Source organism: Tachypleus tridentatus, chromosome 11, assembly GCF_004210375.1.
Source record: "Tachypleus tridentatus isolate NWPU-2018 chromosome 11, ASM421037v1, whole genome shotgun sequence".
Classification (NCBI taxonomy): domain Eukaryota; kingdom Metazoa; phylum Arthropoda; class Merostomata; order Xiphosura; family Limulidae; genus Tachypleus; species Tachypleus tridentatus.
In genome coordinates, this window is record NC_134835.1 from 1,568,316 (window position 1) to 1,591,709 (window position 23,394).

General features: G+C 33.8%; 2 long non-coding RNA genes across 4 annotated transcripts; one reads left to right on the top strand and one right to left on the bottom strand.

Annotated features, from left to right (window-relative positions):
* On the top strand, window positions 1-20,514 carry LOC143231577 (uncharacterized). 3 transcript variants are annotated; one of them, XR_013016992.1, is made up of 4 exons: window positions 1-202; window positions 5,502-5,555; window positions 18,494-18,694; window positions 18,986-20,514. It is a non-coding gene; the product is annotated as an uncharacterized LOC143231577 (long non-coding RNA). The 3 variants fall into 3 exon arrangements; XR_013016990.1 differs by having other exon boundaries at window positions 2-202; window positions 18,952-20,514; XR_013016989.1 differs by having other exon boundaries at window positions 4-202; window positions 18,494-20,514.
* LOC143231578 (uncharacterized) lies at window positions 13,127-14,578 on the bottom strand. The gene is made up of 3 exons (XR_013016993.1): window positions 14,444-14,578; window positions 14,045-14,191; window positions 13,127-13,723 (listed from the first exon to the last, which is right to left on the bottom strand). It is a non-coding gene; the product is annotated as an uncharacterized LOC143231578 (long non-coding RNA).
* Window positions 20,515-23,394: the final 2,880 nt, after the last annotated feature.

The window sequence follows — 23,394 nt, forward strand, 5'->3', positions numbered from 1 at the left end:
CAAGAGGGCGTCTGTAGTGAAAATGTTATAGTAGTTTAGGGAAAAAGAAGAAAGATACTTATTTTCTTGCTTAAGGAGAGTGAAGAGTTAGCAAATTACTTCATAAAAAATTGAATGTATTAATGTTATCATAGCTGTATGTAATAAAATATTATAATAAAAATAATTTGGATATTTGTGGGTTAAAATGTTCAAATTTATTGTGAGTATCTAATTTGATTGTTATACTCGTAACTAGTAGTAGTACAAGTAGGAAATAACGTACTTTTGTACTTTACGTTACAAGTTACCACTTAACGGTTAAGTTTAGAAAAGTAGCTGTTTATGTGTACATCACAGTGATTTGTTATTTTGTAATAACCTTAAAAGAATTATGCTAGAATTGTAGTCATGTAAAGCATATATTTAAACGTATAAGTATTATTGTTCGTATAACTTGTAAGTATATTGTTTATAATATTACTACTATAGTACTAAAGTTAATAATATTAATAATATATCATATCGCAAAACTAAAGCAAATCGAAACAGGATTACAATGTACAAGAAAACAGGTAATTGAAATATATGATACTTCACGAGTCTGTGGCTGACTTCAGTTTTAGTTGGTAATAGAATGGCCTTTGGTTTGGTTTACACTAAACGCGTGATTGTGCTGAAGTTGATAATGATAACTTACTAGTTCAGTTGATAAACAAAGTGATATTTTTAAATTGTGAATGTGTATTGACTGTTAGAGACTTTAACATAGAGTCATTCCATGTCAAATCATCCAGATTATGGAAAATTTTCCAGGTGACCCCTTCAGAATGCCTTGAAAAAATTCACATGTGCTCATCTACTTATTTAATGAAAAATTGCCAAAGATTAGATCAATATCTCTAATAGTTTCTGATTTACAGCCCTGTAAAATTTAACACTCCTACGAAAAGTTGGGCGTAATAGGCCCCAGAGCAACTTGAAAGCAACATTTCATTTGATTTCATTTCATTAAATGAAATGGCAATTTCATTTAAATACAAAATTATTAGCCTAATATTAATAACCTTTCAAGTTGCTCTGGGGCCTATTAGGCCCCACTTTTCGTAGGAGTGTTAATTAATTTTTTTTTTATTTTTGGCAAATTCATTTTTGGGCAACTTTGGCTGCTTAAAGCTGCAAGAGTAATGGTGGTAAAAGGCTGAAATTTGCTACACTAACTGAATTATTCTCACAGATTTCAAAAATGGTCTCAAACCAAGTTTTATCTCTCTTAGGATGTTGAATATTTGAAAAAGGTTTTTTCATCTTCAAGTACAAGTAGTTTACTTAAATAGAAGAATATATATATATATATATACACACACACACACACATACTTTAGTTTGTTATAACCAAAACATGCAAAAAATTGCACTAACTGAAAGGATCCCAGGGTACAAGCTCTTATGTGGGATATAAAATATACTCTAGGTTTTGGGAGGTGACTAAGAAGTAGGACCCACATTACAGTGGGGATATACCATCTGTCAGTCTTAATCTTCATTCACCAGTCTCACATTATGAAATAAAAGAATCACAATAATTTTTTTTTTTAATCATAACTCAAATTCAAAGCAGTAGAGTTATTAAAGTCTCAGTGGTGGTTGAGAGTTGTACTAGTTAATTTATATCGCTGGATGGAACCCTTCTACTAGGATAATTTGTTTACTGGGCTACCAATTAGTGACTTTCTGTCATAATGGGGGCTGGAATGCTGACTTCATGAGGAAAGTTTATTTAACTTACTTACCCCCAAATGGCAGTACCTTATTTTTCTTATTATTATTTCCCAATTAAATTTTTCTTCTCTATTTGGGAGAGCAGTCACCTTCCCACAACTGTCTGCAAGCAATGATGGGTGATATAAATGTGGGATGTTGTGGGCTTGAGCACCCACATCTTGTTCTCTTAATTTCTATATATGCAATTTTAATTTCTGTTGCTATTCCTTTGCTTTATTTCTTTGTGACTTATTGATGAATGAAGGTTAAGACTGATATTTAGTGTATCCCCATCACAATGTGGGTCCTACTTCCACAGTCACCTCCAAAACCTGGAGTACATTTTATATCCCACATTATAACTTGTACTCTGGGATCCTTTCAATTAGTGCAGCATTTTTTATTTTTTTATTATTGTTTTAGCTTATAACAAACTAATGTAATTAGTCAGAGTTTTTGATTTGTTGTTTTAAACAGTCTTCTTTTGATTTTGTTTACTTAACTCCATCAGTATTAATGTTCTATAAAAATATATACACAAAGCAAGAATGAAAGAAATCACATTACTAGATATTTGAAAAGGCTTATTAAAAGTATTTTATAGTTGTTTCGTTCTTTGTTTAAAATTACAATGTTTATATTTTTAACAGGTATACAGTAGTTTTATTGGGTTGTGGTGTTTTGTAAATATAAAGTTTATGTTCCCTAAATAAAATTGTGATCAAATCAGTTAAGTTTACTGTTTAAAAATGAATGTGATAGTATAATAATAAATGAATTATTAGTAATTGTAAACATAACATGTTTTAAACACAAACATTATTACTCTTATTGTGAAGGTAAAACATATTTTCATTATTTAATTATCAGTATGTGATTGCTTGTTTTATTTTCTTAACACTAGAAGTTCATTTTTCAAGAAAAAATGTCTGTAAAGCTTGTGGGAAAGTGTTTTTTTCTGTAGATTCTCAAATGGCAACTTTCTGAAGAGACATATAAAATCTACAGTAATTCAAAAATGACTTAAAAAAGAGCAAAGTAGAATATTACTAACTTAAAACAATTTCTTTTTTTGCTAGTATTATTTTGTAATAATGTATTTAATTAATAAGCCTGTTGATTAATTGATCATTAAATACCATTAATAGCCATGTTCTAATGACCATGGTGAATGCAAAAGCGGCTCAAGCTGCAACAACCTCTGTTTGAGCTACAGCTACATGTGGATATAGAGTCCATGTTTAGCTCGGATGAGATATCCAGGGATATAATTTTTCTGAAAATCAAGATCAAAGTCTCGAAGGTATAAGAATATCCATCTTTAATAAACACACAGAAGCCAATATATTGAAGCTGGAGTCAGAGTGTTAACATAGATAGGTAACAGGAAACACCCCTAAATTTAAGATTTATCAAATCTTTGCCAAAACTCGCAAAGAATATTTCTCTTTTTAAGAGACCATAAAATCACTATCTCTCAAAATATTAGCAAAATCCTGGAAGAGGCTATATGTGGAAGACTTGCCTAGGAAATTGTACCACTGCTATCCTCATCAAGGGGAGGTAATTGTGCTGCTAGAGAAATTTGGTTCAATGTTGCTAAATTTGCAGCTGATACAAGGAAAGGCTTTGAAACTGGTCAAAACACCTTTACAGTAAGTTCAGGTCTGAAAGATACCTGAATTCTTGATGATAAAATCCTCAGAATAGGCACTGGTTTAATATGTAAGATGGATCGTACTGCACACTATCAGAAAATGGATCATAAAGCATACAAGCTGGCAATTAGACTGGATCACCATCAATACCAGTTTGTCTTGTCTTGCATCTCATCATTCTTACCAATCCTCTTCAACATCTACTTAGTGGATCTAGTCGAACTTGAAGTCCAACAGGATGTTATTTGCTAACCTTCACTGATGACATTTGAATTATGGCAAAGCCTAGCAAATCTAAAGGTGAAAGCAAGAAGGGACCATCCATGTGCAGAGTGAGTAAATGGGGCAGTCACACAGGATTGGTTATTAATCATACCAAAGCCTCTGCAGTGCTCTATTCATTCAAAAGCAGACACTGATAAGGATAGGCCATCCCTCTGGGAAAAAACAAACAAACTTTGAGAGACTACTTCATGAGCCATAAAAACACTATGATAATCATAGGAACTTCCAGCAGGAAACATTGTTGAAGAAAGTCACATGCTTATGCTGTACTAAAGTTTTATCCACCCCATCTGTGATTTAGAGACTTGTGACAATGATTAGTATGAGTGCTATACAGCTAGATAAGATTGGAAATACACAACACAACTGATTAAGACTGGTCATTAAATTCATTTCAGCCATCTCATCAAGGTCCTATTACACTTCACAAGCCTCATCAACCTTGAAGAGCATTAACAGTGCTTGCAAACAGACTTCTGCACAAGGATTTTGCTTTGTAAAAACTGAATTCCCTCTTCAAACAACTGCTCTTTTTAATTGAAATAATCCAACTCCAAAATAATCCTGCAGGCAGTAGTCAACTAGTGTAACCTAAAGAAAATATTGGGAGACAATAATGGATGTTTTGGTGCTGTAGAATCACAACTGAGGTATATGTTCACTACCAGGTTTCAGATGTTTTTATATAAAATAAACATATGATATCTGGAATATGTGGAAATTAGCCTCACCAGAGAATGAAGTTAACAGTCATTTGTGATCTCAGCCATAGGTGTTTTTTACACTGCAGGTAGTGGTTGGGCATTCATATTTTCAGAAAGCAGTAACATTCTACATGAAATTTATGGAATATTCAAGCTTTTCACAAGCCATAATGCAAGTTCTCCTCTGAATTGGTGAAAGTGGTTAACTACAAATAGACAGTACAAATTGTGTCATATTATATCTGTAACTGACTTGCTACCAAAATGCAAAAGGATCAGAGTGATTAAGCCCCTGATGTATAGCAGAAAGTAAAGGATCTGAACGTTAAAACTGTTACTTGGATATATGAGCCAGTTCATACAGGAGTAAATTATAATAATGTGAAAGTGAAAGCAAAGAAGAATATGTAATAATATATCAAATGCATTGCATCTATCATATCCAGCTCAGACTAGGCCTTTTGCTCAATACCAGGGCTCACTAGGCTGACTGTATTACAGTTGACTTAGTAATGGTTTAAGTATTATTTATATCATTAATTTCATGAACAACAATGGTTATGGTGTAAAGTATATTAATTGAGGGAAGTTATTATCAATCATATTTAAGTAATTTACAAATAAGAATTAAGATTATTTATGAATTCACAAAAGACGTTCTTGTATAAATCCAGCATAACTCAAGGGGATGAGTTATTCATAGCATTCTTATCTTCAATAGTAATGTGAAAGCCTTTATAGTCATTTGCAGGAAGGAAGACTGCTGAAAAACATAATATTGTGTGGTGTATTTATAAAAAACAAAATGTGGGAGGTATCAATAGATCAGAAGACCAGTGGCACAAAGACTACTTGTCTTTGGCCTGGACAACTTTGGCTATTTGTTCTGTTACTGGGTTATTGTTACACTATTTGACTATCAAGGTAATTTGAGTATGCTTGTCTTCTTGAGTACATTTTCACATTGTAATTTTTGTAGAGATATGGTATTTTGTTGAATCACTACACAGCTCATTTTTAGTATATCTGAATGTTTTGTAAAAATTACTTTGATACTTTAGTTAAAAGGAGTGTATGTGATTAAAGTGTTTTCTTCTTTTTTTTTTTTTCAGGTGACATTTGGACTTGGAGTATATACAGGCATTTATATTGCCCAGAACTATCAAGTGAGCAAACAAATAAGCCTTATTATATAGTTTATTATAGTTTCTATTCATATTACAAGAACCTGGTGATGATAATCTTGTTGGGGTAACCCATCAATAAAGAAAAAAATATTCATTTTTTTTACTTTAGCAAAGTTGCATAAACTTCTTTATGATTCAGGAATTTATTAAAAACTTTTAATGATGAAAGTTTCCATTACATAACTGACTATTTTGGAAATTAAGAAATGTGCTTATTATATGCACTTGAGAGAAATTATTGAAATGTCAATAATATGTTAGTTATTGTTACAAGTATATTTCTCAGACATTTTTATGTGATTATTAATATTATATGAACATTATGTATTTTTTAATTGTTTAGTAACAAGATTCTTTTATTTTTATAATCTCAGTTATTAGGCTTCATGTAAATAATTGTTTTATAAAAGGGATAATAATTCTAAATAGAGTTTATTGGAATTTCAGGTAGACCATAGGCACACACACATGTATAGATTGGGTATAAAGAAAAAATTTCTTTGTAACTTGTGTGACAGTTTTTGTGAACATTACAAATACATAGGGTTTAATATGTTATGTTAAAACAATATTGAATATTTAAATAAGTAACTTACATGATAATTACAGCCCATATAAAGTTTTGACATTTGAAATTTTGTAGGTTGTGTAATGGCACTCAAAATTTATGCTTTAGGAAAGAGCACAGCCCCTTTTGATGCAAAATATTTCTACACTTAGATCGTAAGATGAGTTCAGATTTGAGATTTAGAATATCCATGATAAGAATAGCAAAGTTTAGCATCTTGTAATGGATGAAACCATGAACACAAAAGTTAGTGGAAAGAGCCATCCACATGCTCTAGGTAATATAGTGTGCAACATACTGAAAAAAGGATCTCTGTCTGGAAAAGTGAGACAACATGCATGAAAGCTGTTTTGTGATGTATCTGTCCAACCATTGCAAACATAAGCAGGTGGAGAATGAAAAATGTCTTTATGATATTCCATACAAAGATGTCACTCAGTGGCACAGCTATGTGTCTGTGGACTTAAAATGCAAGAAAACAGTTTTAATACCCATGGTTGGCAGAGAATAGATATCTCATTGTGTAGCTTTGTGCATAACTACAAACAAATAGACTGTATGAAGACATGAGATATCTGTTTGATTGGGATGTTGAAGTTGGTGCTGGGAAACTGTTGTTCTCTTCCACTATATGATTTAGGTTGAGTAATGCAAGTAGGAATGGCATACATGGAAATTACAGACAAACAGTGGAACCATTTTGTAATGGAAACTGCTTTTCAAAGCTGTTGTTAAGATACAGGGTTATTAGATAAGTCAGTGGGCAGCAATTTTTGTTTTATTGGGTTACTTATGTCATATCATTTGTATGATCAGGTAATGGGTTGATGCTCAATTTCCTTTTACTACTGTTACTTGTTTTTATATTTTCTTACAAGGTTTTTTGTATAGGTACATTGATTAAAGTAAAAAAAACTTATTAAACATTTATTAAAATAAAATATCAATGTAAAAACCAAACTGAAATAAATCAGTAGCTTTTATGGCACCTGCTTCATTTCCTTGGAAGACATTGAAATGTTCATACAATAGCTTGATGTTTTTAATAAGACACATGATGAGTTTTCTGCAGTGATTTTGTTCCTTGATGAATTTAATTTGTGAAAATACCTGTTTACATGTATAATTTGATTCAAGTGCTGAAAGACAAGCAACGACTATCTTCTTAAAAGAAGAAAATTTGGATGGAAAAGATGCTCACCATGTAGATATCATATTTAGATGGTTTTCTGGTTTTCACTCCTTGGTGTGGATTCCTGGGGACCTCCCAGGGAAGAATCTGTTCTTTCAGTTTACCTCCTTTGGGATCTAAACATCCAACCATGTGTTTACCGTGCATGGCAACCTGTGAAGCGGAGAAGAGGATCCTGGTGATTGAGGGGTCCAACCCTAACACACCACCTTGGCCTTGAATTCCTGTAGATGGGCAGCCTTGGAGTGCTCCCCCCTGGGTCAGATAGCTGGTCCACTCGGGCTAGGGTCAACCAAGTACCAGTGTTGGATGTTCTCAACAGGTGTTGTGGACATTATATCTGATGCTTGTGTTCGGATATAGTGCTCACGAAACCCTAGCAATGTCCTTGTTTGACATTTTAGTGCGTCCCCCTGTAGGGCTTCATTGTGCATTGGGTCAGTGAGCACCAAAATTTCCCTTTCTTTATTATGGATACTCCAATTAAATATCTTAATAAAATAATGAAAAATAGTATTTAGGTAAATTACCACGTCTTGAAGATTCTGAGAAGCAATTTTACCACCTGTTGTACCTCATTTTCTTATATTGCACTCACTTTCAGACAAACCTTTAGGGCATATGTCTCCCTTTTTTATTCAGAAGGGACTAGAGGGACTTGCTGACTCTCCAAAGTCAGTAAAAAAGCTTAGATCTGGTGACATGTTGGTGGAAACATCCACATCTCAACATAGTGAACTCCTGTTGCATTCAAAAACAATTGGGGATATACCTATAGAGGTAATACCTCATGCTACTTTGAATTCATCATGAGGAGTTATTGTTGAGAGGGATTAGAAGAACATCTCAGAGTTGGAAATTCACACTGGTTTTTCCACCCAAGGAGTTTCTGCACTAAGACGTATCTCCACTCGCAAAGATGGAATTATGATGCCAACCAATGTCCTCATTCTGACATTTACATTGCCACGTCCACCTGTCACCATCAAGGTAGGTTATCTTAATTGCAAAATATGGTCATACATTACAAACCCTCTTCGATGTTTCCAGTGTCAATGGTTTGGCCACTCAAAGAAGTAATGTCGTGGTTCCTTGACGTGTGCTCGTTGCAGTGGCAAGGACCATGGTGCCTATGAGTATGAAACGGACCCTCATTGCATCAATTGCAATGCCTCTCATCCATCCTACTTTCGTTCTTGCCCAAAATGGTTGGAAGAAAATGAGGTGCAGCATTTGCAAAACATTCATAACATTACCCATCCTGAGGCTCGAAAATTGCTGTCCACCACCTCATCTTGGACGTATGCTGCTGCACTTCATTCCACAGTTATTGTGGGAGTGCAGGCAGATCTCTCTGTGCCTCCTACAGAATCATTCTCAAAAAAAAGGAAAAGTCTTTTGATTTCCATGGTTAAAAAAGTTGATGAATGAACTTCTACACCCATCTCTGTCCCTTACATACATTCCAACAAACCCCAAGAACCACATCCTTTGATTCCAGGTACAGGCATTTCTTTGGATACATTTTCTTCTTTCACCCCAAGATGCAAAAACAATTATTTGTTCTCATACTCAGTCTATGGAATCTACTTCCAACAGCAAAGACCTGCCCAGTCAATCCAGGGCAGGATCCATGGAGGTCAATAGACCTCCCTCAAATAAAGACAGTAAGGAAAAAAGATAATTGTGAACAAAGGGGTTCTCCAGCCAATTTGCCTACACATAATTGAAAATGGCCATCTTGATACAATGGAACTGTCGAGGTTTACGTACTAATCTGGATGACATCAAAACACTGCTTGCTTCCTACTATCCTGTATATCTTTCCTTACAGGAAACATTTCTGAAACTGCCAATACAGTCACCTTTCGGCAGTTTTCTTTGTAGAGAAATGACAGGCTGTGTGATGGACGAGTGCGTGGAGGAGTGGCACTGTTGGTTGATCAGCATGTGCCCACCCTCTCTTTGCTATTCAACACACCCTTGGAGCCATAGCCATCTGTGTTTCCTTGGGTCATACCATCACTGTTTGTTATCTCTACCTGTCGCCTGGAGAGACATATGATTAATCAGACCTTGATGCTCTCGTTGAACAGTTGCTGTCTCCTTTTCTAATCCTGGAGGACTTTAATGGACATCATCCCCGCTGGGGAAGTGCTACTATTGATGGGAGGGGTCGCTCTGTAGAGCGTATTCTCTCTGATCACAATCTTTATCTTTTCAATACTAGTTCTTCCACTTATTTTCATGCACCTAGTCAGTCCTTTACCACTATTGATATCTCTGTTTTCTCCCCTTCATTATTCTCTCATTTTTCATGGAGGGTTGACAGTAATCCACTAGGCAGTGATCATTTTCCTATCCTTTTAAGAGAGACTGGTCGTGGTCGATGCCACCCTACCTGCATGACATGGTGGAAGCTGGATCAGGCAGACTGGTCCACTTTCACTGCTCTTGCAGAACTTGATCCTGCCATCGTAAATCAGCCATCAATAGACGACTGTGTGGCAGCAGTAACTGACTGTATTATACAAGCAGGTGCTCAATGTATTCCTAAAACCTCCACACATTTTCCACTATATCCTTGTCCGTGGTGGAATCCTACTTGCCACTTTACAGGGAAGGCTCAAAAATGGGCCTGGGATACTTTTTGTTGATATCCCACACTCTCGAACTGCATCACTTTCCAGTAGGCTCGTGCAGATGCTCGATGGGTAAGATGTCAAAGCCAGAAGGAATCTTGGATTAAGTTTGCAATCAGCATATCCTCTACCACCAGTTCCAAAATCATTTGAGACAAGATTCAAAAGGTTAGTGATCAATACCACTCTGTCCCCCTCTCGATCTTGCTTTCTGATGGCCAGGAAGTAACTGATACCCAGAGCATCACCTGTACTCTAGGTGAAAGCTTTTGCCGGGTGTCTAGCACTTCTGCCTCTTCTACCTTCTTAGCCATCAAGACTCGGGCAGAGCAATTACTTCTTTCCTTTTGAGCTGATTGTCTCCATGACTCTAATCGTCCCTTTACACTGGTGGAACTCAAACTGGCCCTTCATCTGTTGGACCTGATGATATACAATATGAGATGCTGTGCCATCTATCTCCTGCTCCTCTTGCTATCATTCTGGTTGTTTTAACTGGATCTGGCAGGATAATGTTTTCCTGATGCCTGGTGCCAGGCTGTTGTCCTGTCTTTCTCCACGCCTTGGAAGGATCCCAAGATTCCTTCAAACTACCATCCAATTGCTTTGACTTATTGTCTCTGTAAGACCTAGAGAGGATGGTTAATGCTTGTCTTGTTTAGTTCCTTGAATCAAACAACCTCCTCTTGCTCACACAGTGTGGGTTCGAGAACAGTGCTCCACCACAGACCGCCTGATTTGACTTAATGTCAGAGAAGCCTTTATCAAATGACAACATCTGTATCAATATTCTTTGACATTGAGAAAGCTTATGATACAACACAGAGGTATGGCATTTTGAGAGACCTCCATATATATTGGTTATGTGGCCATTTGCCCATTTAAAAAAAAAAAAATTAATGGACAGGAGATTCTGAGTTCGTGTGGGTTTGACATTTTCCCATTCTTTTCTGCAGGAATTTGAAGCCCCTTGGGGCTGTGTTCTGAGTGTCACATATTTCAATATAAAAATGCCATCACTGAACAGCTTCCTCTCACAGTTGCAAGCGGGCTCTATGTCGATGACTTTCAAATCTCATGTCAGTCTTTGAACATGAGGTATATTGAGCAGCAGCTACAGAATGCCCTCAGTTGTTTACTGAAGTGGACCACAGCAAACAGCTTTACCTTCTCTCTCTCTAAAACCCTTTGCATGCACTTTTGCCACCAACAGGGTATTCGCCCTGATCCTGAACTCCATATTGGTGAAGTTGCACTGCCTGTGGTTCTTGAGACTTAGTTCTTGGTCTTATCTTTAACCGTAAGCTGACCTTTATACCACACATCAAGCAGCTATGGGACATTATGTATAAGAGCATTGAACATCCTCCGTGTTCTCTCCACCAGCACTTGGGGAGAAGATGGATGTTCTATGCTAAAAATATATTGTGCTCTTATTTTATCAAAAATCGACTGTGGATCACTGGTCTATGACTCTGCCAGACCATTGGCCTTAAAGATGCTAGACCCTATTCATCATCAAGGACTTCGCTCTGCACTGGGGCTTTCACTTCCCCAGTTCAGAGCTTATACATAGTCTCATGAACCTTCTTTGCACCTTCGCTGTTTGCAACTGTCTTTACTATATGCTTGAAACATTGTTCCTTACCAAAGCATCCTACCTAGGGTTGTGTTTTTCTTCCTCGGTGGGCCATACTTTCTCAGACCAGAAGGTCTGCCATTGTTCCTTTGGCCTTCGCATCCAGGTGCAGTTAGATGAATTGGGTCTGTCCTTGGATAACATTGCTGTATCCACTGGTCAGCCCATCCCACCATGGCTTCTTTCAGTCCCCAATTGTGACCTATCTTTGAGTCACCTGAGAAAAGTAGACTCTCCTGATTGGAAATACTGTCTGATATTTGCTGAACATCTTTCAAACCATCCTTTCATTTCTATTTATACAGAATCACCTCTACACCTTCTGTGTTCACTGCTGAACTATATGCAATTTCTCTTGTCCTGGATCACATAGAAGCTAAGCAGTACTCAAACTGCACTATTTATACTGACTCGCTTAGCTCTCTACTGGCCCTGGAATTGCCTCACGTTGGTTCACACCCTGTTCTCACTGATATTCAAAACCAACTGGCCTATTTCTCTTTAACATCTACTTCTATCCAGTTTCTCTGGATACCAGGCCACGTTGATATTCGAGGGAACTGGCTTGCTGACACTGCAGCTAAGTCTATCTGCTCTAACACTATCACTGTTGTGCCTGTCTCATACATGGATTATGGTCCTGTATTCAAGGCTCGGCTCCATGCTAGCTGGCAGTTGACTTGGAATGAGTAATGTGAAAACAAGCTTTTCCAAATAAATCCCTATATTGGACTTTGGCCGTCTTGTTACTGTAAGGATCGGAAAGAGGAAATTGTTCTAACTAGTTTTTTTAACTCATTGTTTTCTTTTATTTGGAACTGATGCACCAGTGTGTAGTTTGTGTAACACTCAGATCACAATAAGTCACATTTTACTTTCTTGTCGTTATGATTCACAACATCGGCATCATTTTAAGCATGATCTGTCCCAAGGTTTGTCCATAACGTTAGAAAGTGTTATTGGTGACAATGTCCACCTTGGTAATGTTTTTGGTTTTTTATGTCCATTAATCTTTTTAATGCCATTTAAGTTTTTTAATTTATACTTTACACCTTTTTAATGTGGCTTCCTTTTAAAACTCATAGTTCATTGAGTTCAATTTGAAAGTAGAAACTGACTGCAACATTAAGTAACTCGAAACCAGGACTGGAAAAGCCAATTTCAGGTGGCTGATGGTGATTTTAGTACTTACCTGTTAGTCTTCCTTGCGAATTCTAGCTACTTCTCACCTGGTTCATGCAAATTTATAATAAAACCAAACATTAGACCATAGGACTTAAAATTTTTAAATTTTGATTCTAACTCCATTTTAGTGGCATGCAGCTTATAAGCATTTCCAAATTGGCATAATTAATTCCTTTGTGCATCTTTAGTAAAGGAAAGTATTTAGATGTTTTTTTCATATACATCATGAAATACAGCAATTTTGAAACGAAAATTTTACCAACACTTTTGTAGTGCTTAACATTGTAGAGAGTGGACACAGCTCTTTATGAACAGTGGGAATATTTGTTGCTGCATAGCGAACAGCTATTGCCAGATTATTTATATCAGTACTTTTGTCAACAGCTAAGCTAATTACATCACTCAGAAGTATATCAGTTTTAATCTACTCATTACATTCTTAGACATATCATCGACATAACACAATGTTGAACAGTCCTAGCAGGTGATATTTATTTTATTTTCTTTAGAATTTGTTTTCTGTTATGAAAATCTGTGAACAACTCTTCTGAACAGTCAAGGAAAATATTCTTCAATACTTTACTTTCAGTAAAAGGTTTACCATATGTGGCTGGTCTATGTGATGCAACAAAACTAGCTTGTGTTAAGATCTCGTTTGAACTTGAAGATGCTTCTCTTCTGCTTGATAGCATTCTGTACACTTTTTAATGTATTCCATTTTTTATTCTGATCCCATTTTAGAAGGAGAGGCTTCATGCTTTGAATAATGACAATCTACGTTGTGAGTGGAAGCAGTAATAATATTTGAACGAGAGAGTGCATTGAACATGGTTGTTGTGCTGAATGCATCCATAGTCTTTCTCGCAGACTGGTTGGAACAGTCTCACCTTGTTTGATTTTGGCTCAGATATGGGTTGTGATCTGAAAAGCCACAAAAACGTTTTTAGGTGATAAATTCATGTCTTAGAACTTATATAACTGTCATAATGACTTTTCAGATAAAAAATTAAAAGTTCGACAAAACATTAAAAACGTGCACATTTATGTGTATGTTATATAAATATAAAACTTTAAATAACATCACAAGATATTGTTAAGTAAGTTAGTTTTCTCTTGTGTATCCAGAAGGGAGAGAATAAAATATTTGAATATGACTTTATTTAATTGAAGATTTGGTTGACTATATGGAACCCTGAAGTGAGATGACTTAGCAAAAATATTTAAAATTTAAATGCTACTTACTCTCACTAAGTGGGCAAGTAATTCTTTTTGTGCAATGGCTGTGTCAATATGCTTTTTCTCCCCTTTTTTTATACCTATTTCCAGAATAGTTTTGTTTTCCCCAATGGTGCATCCATCAGCTGACATGTTATTTCCGGTTTACACCTTCTAGAATAATCAAGAAGATTCCATTGGAAGATGTGCCAGCCATGTGCATTCTTGTTTCACTTGTTCTAACCTAGCCTTAGGGTTCCTTATAAGTTATACATTGTTTATCAATTTTTTGTATTGCATTGAAATATTATTCCTATCTAATTTTCACACAAACACACACACATAAAATTGTACTTCTTTCATTCAGTGTAAAAGTTAAGTAGAAAAATTGACATTCATTTATAATAGAAACAAAATTTCAAATACCTGACTCTCCCCAACAAATCATAAATTTTTCATTAGATCACCAAGTGGCCTGCTGGTCATAGTTTTACAGACCACTGAGATAGATCGTGAACAGAGGTGGTAACATGAACTGAAAGATCATAATAAGAATCTGAAATAATTTTCATGTAACTCAACCTTTTTATTTTTTACTTTTATCTGACTTGTGTTAATATTGTTAATGTGGCTGAAACCTTATGTTTTCAGGTGGTCCTTTATGAATTTTGTTACCAAATATGGGCTTATTCAAACTCAAAGAATTAACCAAATCAGAGTGGTAGAAACACATATGTAATTAGATAGCCTCATAAAGAGAAGTGGTGATAGGACTGTACACATGGAGTTTCTACTGTTCTAATAAAATGAAGCAGTCAAGTACTTTTGTAATAGAGAGTGAAATAACATTTCACTTTAATGTTATATGCATAGTTTGGTGTGGAGACTACTATTTAGCTTATGAACACAACTGAACACTATACTATTTCCAATTAACAAAATTTGACATGAATTATCTCATTGGTCAAGATTATGTGAGCTAAGGCAGTCAGTTTGGAGTGTTTTGCCTAATTAGTGACCTGTGTTAAATAAGCTATGGGATAATGTGTTGGTATTCTATCTAGTTTGTGATAACTGCCACTTGTGAGATGGCTTGCTGGACATCCTGTTTTTATAGTTGAAATCTGCCAGTTGCTTATAGAATATGTGATGCCACATTTTATTTATAAAATGTTTTTTTAACAGGTAGTCTTCCTAATAAATATTTGTTTGACTGGAATTATGGCTGCATTAAAGGCTTATTCATAATGTAATACAACCATAATGCAAGTTTGAAGTTACTTAAGTTACAATTTATGAACCCTTAGGTATGGGTATGATGACAAGTCACTAAGCTTTAGTAATTCTGTTTTGCCATTATACCAGTCAATTAGTCAGTCACTGAAAAACATAAATGAGCCTAATTTACATCTCATTCATCAGAAAAATGGGTTTCCATCTAACATTGGGTCTCCATTTATGTTTTATCCATGTGCTTTCTAAGAAACCATAGGCCTGTTGAATAATTCATTAAGGTTTTATTTGGTGTATATGTGTGAGATCTGAAAAGAATTAATTAGTAATTTATAGTTGAATTTTACCATCTATTTTTAATACACAAATAATGTTTCTTTCCCCAAAAATAGTAAAATCCAGCAATTAAAATCACTTTTTTATTACACTTTCATGTTTTTTAAGTGAAAAGCTTATGCTGGAAACTCCTCCAATCTGATAGGAACAGACTACTAAAAACTACATTTTTTCATATTTTAATAAAAACTTTCAGTGTTATGAAGTAGGGGTGATTTTTTTATGTAGTTGAAAATCAATCAAGATTATGTGCCTTCTTTGTTTGGTGATCAAAGTTGAAAATCTAGGGTGTTTAGTTTCTTCATTTAGTGACAAACATTATGTAAACAGAAGGAAGGATTATTCATGTTCTGTTGTTAATTATTAAAATTTATGGTTAGTATAGGTCTCATTAAACTTTCAGATATAAAAATCTCAAAACTGCTGGCTTGTAACAATTTCAGAGGCAAATTAGTATAAAATCTTGCATTATTTCAAAATGTTATTGCTTTGAAGTTTTTCCTCAGTGAAATATTTTTGTGAATCTTTTTTTTTCCAAGTAACTCCTTTAAACCAAAATTGTCATTTTATTTGTTGAAAGCTTATTAGTGTTATGTGGTTTGCTATCCATAGTAGGTGCAGTTTAATTTCAATACATTCTTCATATGTACAAGATTCTTGTCAACATTATACATCTATTTCCAATCAAATTTACATTAAATTATCAGTATTTCAGTGCTGTTAAATGTTATTGAAAAAATGGTATGCTGTGCAGGTTTTATAATGTTCTTATTAGTCTAAAAATGACAGGATTTTCTATTAGTATTTCACAGGAGACCATGAAGTTAGAAGAAATTTCATTTTGAAATGTATTAGTTGAATTTGCTGTTTATGAATTTCACGATGATATAATTTTTTAACATTTGAGTCTATGTTTTAGTTATGTTCACTTTTATTTTATTTTTAATTAAAACAAAACTAATGTGAGCTAACCAACAGGAAGGATCAAATTTGGCATTATTAAGGTTCATACTTTGACCAAAGTGTTAGTAGTATTACATTGTGTGACCTTTGGGTTGATGAGTGATTTTTCTCAACTGTTAATATAACTTCTCTTTTGTTCTTCAAAGGGTTTTTGTATACTATTATTGGAACCTTCATACAATTTCCAAGCTATCCTATACTATAGCCAGTATGTGTTACATCATACTGGATTTCTTGAAATAGGAGGAATAATAAAAGAAAATTCATTTATCCAGATAGAATAGTTCAGTCACTGTTTGCTCATTATGATTTCAGTGATGGAGGTGCAAGGGGGCTATGAAGGAAGTGTCATGAAACCTTATAACTGTACAAACGTTGCTATTGATAAGCCTAAAGTACAAACACAGTGTGGGTTCATTTAGCCTAGAGCCAAGTGCATAAAATTTATCATAAAAGATGTGGATTCAGTTTCAAACTTGAATTATTTCTGGATCAAAGTATATTTTATTATATTACCATGCTTTTAATAAAAAACAAACAACTTTAATTGATGGAGACTAAGTTAAGAAATCAAAAATATGCTTCCAGTTTTGTTGTCTGAACATTTCATTTTATACTTTCATTACATAGACTAACAATAGTATTAACTTAGTTTTGTAACTAAGGGACATGACATAAAACTCATTGTTGCAAGGTAGTGTTAACAAAATACACTGGCTTTTTTGTATGTTAGAAGTTGTTAATCGAACTGATTTTACAAATAAGCCATAAATTCATTTCATGAATGATCCTAATTTTGATTGGTTCACAAGGGTATTTACTGATGTTTGATTGTGTCAGCTGCACTTTTCTTCCTCGTTGTTGGTGAAACTTGGTTTTCCAAAATTTATTTATTTCAGTTAGCTATGAAATGTGATGTTAGGGTATAGTATGAGAGTTTATAAGTACTTTCCACATAATTTTTGATGAGGTATACACTAGTAAGATTATAACAGAAAGCTCTTGCTGGTTTTGATGAAAAGTTGAAAGGTCATCCATCATTCAAATTTTGACTTCTTTATAGCATTCAAAAACATCAGGCTGAATATTATTTTTTATTATACTGTTGTATACTGAGTTCAAATTAGATTTGGTAAGGTTATACCCATTTAATAGTTTGTTTTCTACACAAGCATTAATATGAATAAATTGCAAACACTTGAATTTGATAAATGGAATTTGCCAATTCATTACTCTCAACTTATTGCACACTTTTGAAAATGTTTTCGTTTTAGTGTTTTTGAAAAGCATTTTGTCTTCAGTTAAAGGTTTCTATTAAACTAGTAAGAGACTAATAAAAAGTTTATACATTTTTGGAAATTTTATATGAGAAATAATATAAAAATATTAAAAAAGAGCACCTCTTGAACATTGGCAAATGATTTTATTACCACTATTTTTGAGGCTGCAAGTATATATATATTAAAAGTGTACTTCCACTGGAATTTTGCATGCTTCGTGAACACAGAATCCCGATGACAGAATCTTCATGTGTCATAACAGCAAAATGTTTAGGCAGCTTTTCAGTTTTAGACCAACTATTTGTATGAAGAGATAAAGTTCACAATTTTGATTCATTTATTGTAATATGCATATTTTTAACATTGTTGTGGTACAGAACTTCACAATAAGTGTTAACGTAATGATAATGTGTGGGAGAACTTTATAATAACTATTAACATTGTGTTAACAGATGGCAGATATATTCAATAACTATTAGCATTGTGTGAATGTCTATCTCTTCTTCATTCCATAGTTTCACACTTCGAAGTCTAACTTTATTATTAGAGTCAAACTTTTATGTACTAATGAACTGTAGAGTTATCTAAATTTACATATTTGTTTGCTTATGATCTAAACTTCTTGTAGCGTATGATGTTTCTTTACCTGAAATGTTTATTGCAGGTCCCAAGAGTGGATGAACCAAAAGAACTATGGAAGAAGATAAAAGATTTTGCTGAAACTTATAAAAAACCTCCAGACAGTTGAACATTATTTGTACACAGTTTTATTAAATATAGCTTTTTTATAAATTACATTGTAAAGATTTGTTTACATAATAGATTTGAATGAAAACATCAGAACTGTTGAATATTGAAATTTGAGGTATGGGCTTTAAAACATTTGTAAATATGAAGTTCTCTTGATTAACTGTAGGTTTTCCATTGATTGACTTTAATATATGTAGCTTTTTCTTACAAAGATAGACACCTTAATAAGAAGAAACAAATAAATAAAACAGCATTGTTCTTGTTAACAACAATAAATTGCTATTGTAATAATATTTTTATAAAACAATGTGAAAACTAGCTTTTGTAAGTTTAATTATTGATTATAAATCTGTTGTTTTTTTCAATTTACAGATTTTACAATAAGGAAGAATTATTTTTCAAACAGGTACAAAGTTTTGATGATGACTGACCAGTATATCAAAGACCAGATAATGACAGATTTTTGATTTTCATACTATCAAATGAAATTGAAGGAACTGAAGATTTATAATATAAACAAAAGAAATATTTGAATCTGTGTTGTACAGTTCATTGCATTGACTTGGTATCAAGATAACTGTATCAACTGGAAACTTTCAACATGTTTTATGAGTCTAGGTTACACTAGGATATAACACTTGTTGCCACAGCACTATGGAATAAGAGCTAGATTCTCCAGTTCAGTCCTGATGGATAAATATGTAGAGTCTGTGGCTGACACTAGTCATGTATACAAGAAAATAACAATAGAGAATTGATTATTATCCATTAATTCATGAGAAACTGCAACATTTTAGGTCATATCTTGGGGCATTTTTGTCATAAAATTTCTAATTTTTTTAACACAATTAAGAGATTAAATCGTCCATTTAACCTTTTAATTGTTTAAAAAACAGCAACAACACATTTTCAGAGTAATGGGCCCTTGGACTAATGGACCAGCACCATTTTGGTCACTTTCTTAACCATTAAAATCTGGTTATTTGTGAATGATTGTACCAGTGAACCTGCTTAAAACTTCTTCCTTACCGATAAAAAATGTGAAAAATAGTTAGCCAGACATATTATTTAGTTGAAGAATACAAATGCTTTCACTAATTACTTGCTGAAAGCTTGCAGACATTGTAGCTTTGTAAGATATATTGTTGTCTGGAGTAAAATACTGTAGTTCTAAAATAACTGGAATTTTATGTTTTGAAATCAGACCCATTAATAAATAATTTTATTTCTTTATTTTTCAATGTAATTAATCACAGGAAAGATGAAATACTTGTTCTTAACATTTTAGCATAAGTTTCATAACATTTATAAGGGATAAAAGAATGTGTTTCAGAAAGAGAGAATTTTAAGTTTAATCTTCTGTTGAACCACTTACAGTTCAACAGAAAGTATTCATTAATATTAGTTTTAAAACTTTGTGTAAATTATGCTTGTCAATTAACACTGTTTATAAGACTGGCAATGATCTTCTGAGGGTTTTTGATAATTTTCATAAAATGTGTAATAATTGGTATATATCTTATTTCTCAGTAGTGGAATTCTTTGAAAGTAACCCATATTATAAGTGTAACTACAAAATTGCTATCTGTGATATGCCTAGTTTAATATATAAAAAAGTAAAATGTATGATTCATAGTAAGTTTACATCAAAACAGCTCAGTGCTTCAGTATGAAAGTTACAATGCATATTATTACAAATAAGATTAAACAATTATATTGCTTGCAGTATTCAGCTAATTTCTAATATTGACTTCCTGATTAATGTAGAAATACAAGTATTTTATTGTATATTGTAAATCCAGAAATACCTTAAATACAAATTACTTTGTTTCATTATTCAACAGAACAACTTGACAAAATTATGTTATCTTAAGTTCTCCTGAGAGGTGAATTATATATATAGAACATATTTCATTAAATCTTATATTTTAATTGTAATTAATAATTTTTTTCTGCTTCTTTCTTTGAAATATTCATAACAGCTTTCAACCAGTCTGTTGCATACTCATTTTCTGGTTCTAATGATTCTAGCAGGTTCAACAATTTTAGTAGTGCAAATAATAATAATATTATTTTCATTATTGTTTCCCAAGAAAGTTTTAGCTTAATGTTTTTTTGGCTAAAGATGTAATGTTTGTTTATGAAGAACAGTTAACACATTCATAACTCAAACCTCTTTGTTTATAAATTGTGTCACAAGAATATATTTATGTGATTATAAATGATAATGAGAGACCAGTATTGTAGGTTACTGAGTCTTCAGGAGTTTGTGAAATGTTGGGTTCTTTAAAAGCATTTGGTAATATAGGAAGGAGAAGATATACTTTTAGGTGAAAATCAAGCAGACTAGTATTAATATTATTATAGATCAAACCTTACTCATATGATTTTTCTTAATAGAAAAAAAAACTGTTGAGAAGTTAAGCATTCATGCTGAACATATTCATCAGGAAAAGCCCTTCCAAATATATTGAAAAAAATCACATATCGGAAGCATACAAACTATTTTACATAGACAATAAAGAAGTCATCTTTGTTTTACTGTACAAAAGAGCTTGGACTTGTAAGTCAATATACTGAATTTCAAAGTTAATTTAATATTTGTTATATCTCTTACAGTTAAACGAGGTTTTTTGTATTCTAATATATTTTTTAAAGAAACCAGTAGATTGTTCCATCTTCATCTTTATGACAGCACTATAATTTACATTTAATTCAATAACGCTACAGTTACGACAGAAAGTGTTCGTACCCCTGCGTCCCGAGTAGTTTTTTGCTCATAACTTAAATATCACGATTAGATAATATAAGTATTCTATATTATAAATATTATACTAACACACATCTTCATAAATTTTATGTAAAGTGAACGACAAATAAACTGTTTATAAACAAATAACCAAAAATAGGAGCAGCAAAAAGTGTTCGTACAGTTAAGAACGTGTGAAAAACATATTCCTATAAAAATTTTGTTTAGTTTGGCGAATAAACTACATTATAACATTCCATAACTAGACACTGGTTCATAATTATTGGAATTTAGCCAGCATAAAATGTACTTCCGGCAATTTAGCGCCTACTCCGTCATTATCTGCTTGGTCATCATGGCGAACAGGAAACAGCTGTCCAGTGATTTAAAAAACCGAATTATTGTCAAATACAAGTCTCGTGTGTCTCTTTCCGGTATTGCTACACAACTTAATATGCCGCAATCTACTGTTCAAAGCATAATTGCCAAGTTTGAGCTTACAGAATCAATTGCTAACCTCCCTTGTTCCGGACGCCCCACCAAAATTCCAGAGAGAAACAAGAGGAAGGTTATCAGAGAATTTAGTAGGAACCATCGTTTAACACGTAATGACATACAGAAACTGTTAAGGGAAACTGGGATTGAAGTCAGCATCTCTACAGGTACAAACATGCTACGCTCTTCTGGGTTCAAAGCATGCCGTCCTCGTAGAACTCCATATTTAAAGTTTGTTTATTTAGAAGCACGATTGAGGTATGCAAGAAAGCATGTAGATTAACCCTTTACCTATTGGAAGAGAATTCTTTGGTCAGACGAGACTAAAATAGAGCTTTTCGGCCACAGTGATGTTCGCTATATTTTCCGTAAGAAGGGGGAAGGAAATCTTCCAAAGAACACCGTCCCTGCAGTTAAACACGGAGTTTTGCTCGATCATGCTATGGGGTTCCTTCAGCTCTTCTGGTGTAGGCAGACTTCACCGCGTCAAAGAAATCATGAAAAAAGAAGAGTACGTTGATATATTAGGCACTTATATCAAGAATGATGCTCGGAACTTGCGGCTTGGGCGTCGTTGGATCTTCCAGCACGACAATGATCCTAAGCACACATCAAAATATGTGCAATCCTGATTGCAGAGGTACCATATAAGCGTTTTGGAGTGGCCATCGCAGTCACTCGATCTCAACCCAACTGAAAACGTTTGGCATGAGTTGAAGACCAGGGTTCATCAGCGTCATCCGAAAAATTTGCAAGATTTGGAGGCCTTCTGTAAAGAAGAATGGAAGAAAGTACTAGTCGAGTACTGTCAAATGATCATGGAGGGCTACGAGGAGAGATTGTGCCAAGTAATTCATCTGAAAGGCTACACAACTGACCATTAAAGTATACGCAAGAACACTTTCTGCCTCTCCTATGTTTGGTTATTTGTTTATAAACAGTTTATTTGTCGTTGAATTTACATAAAAATTTATGTAGATATGTGTTGGTATAGTATTTATATCATACTCTATTTTCATTATCCTAATCGTGATACTTTTTAAGTTATGAGGAAAAACTACTCGCGACGCAGGGGTACGAACACTTTCTGCCGTAACTGTATATTTAATTATTTTATCTGACAGTTGGTTCATAAATTACTGAATAACTACTCTTCAAATGTTTATTCAATCATTATCCAGGTGTGTGTTTTTTCTCTAAATAATCATTTTTGAAGGAATTTATTTGAGATAGACCACAACCAGTGTGAATGGGCGTTTAGATACATCCACTACATACTCTGGGAAAGTGTAACTCTGGAGTAACCTTTATCGTAGAATTAAGTTAGTTTGTTAAGACAGACCTTTTCACCTATTTTTATTAAAAAGTAGCGAAAAACGGGAATTTTACGAAGCCCCTTCCAAATTCCCAATGTAACAGTTATACACTAACTTGTATGAAAGCTAATTTAATCTTGGTAATCCACAAGCTTTGTGTTATTTATAAATATCAAAAAACTGCTCACGATGCAGGGGCACGGACACTTTCTGTCGTAACCGTGTAACAAAATTTTTACTTGTTCCTGGGCAAAA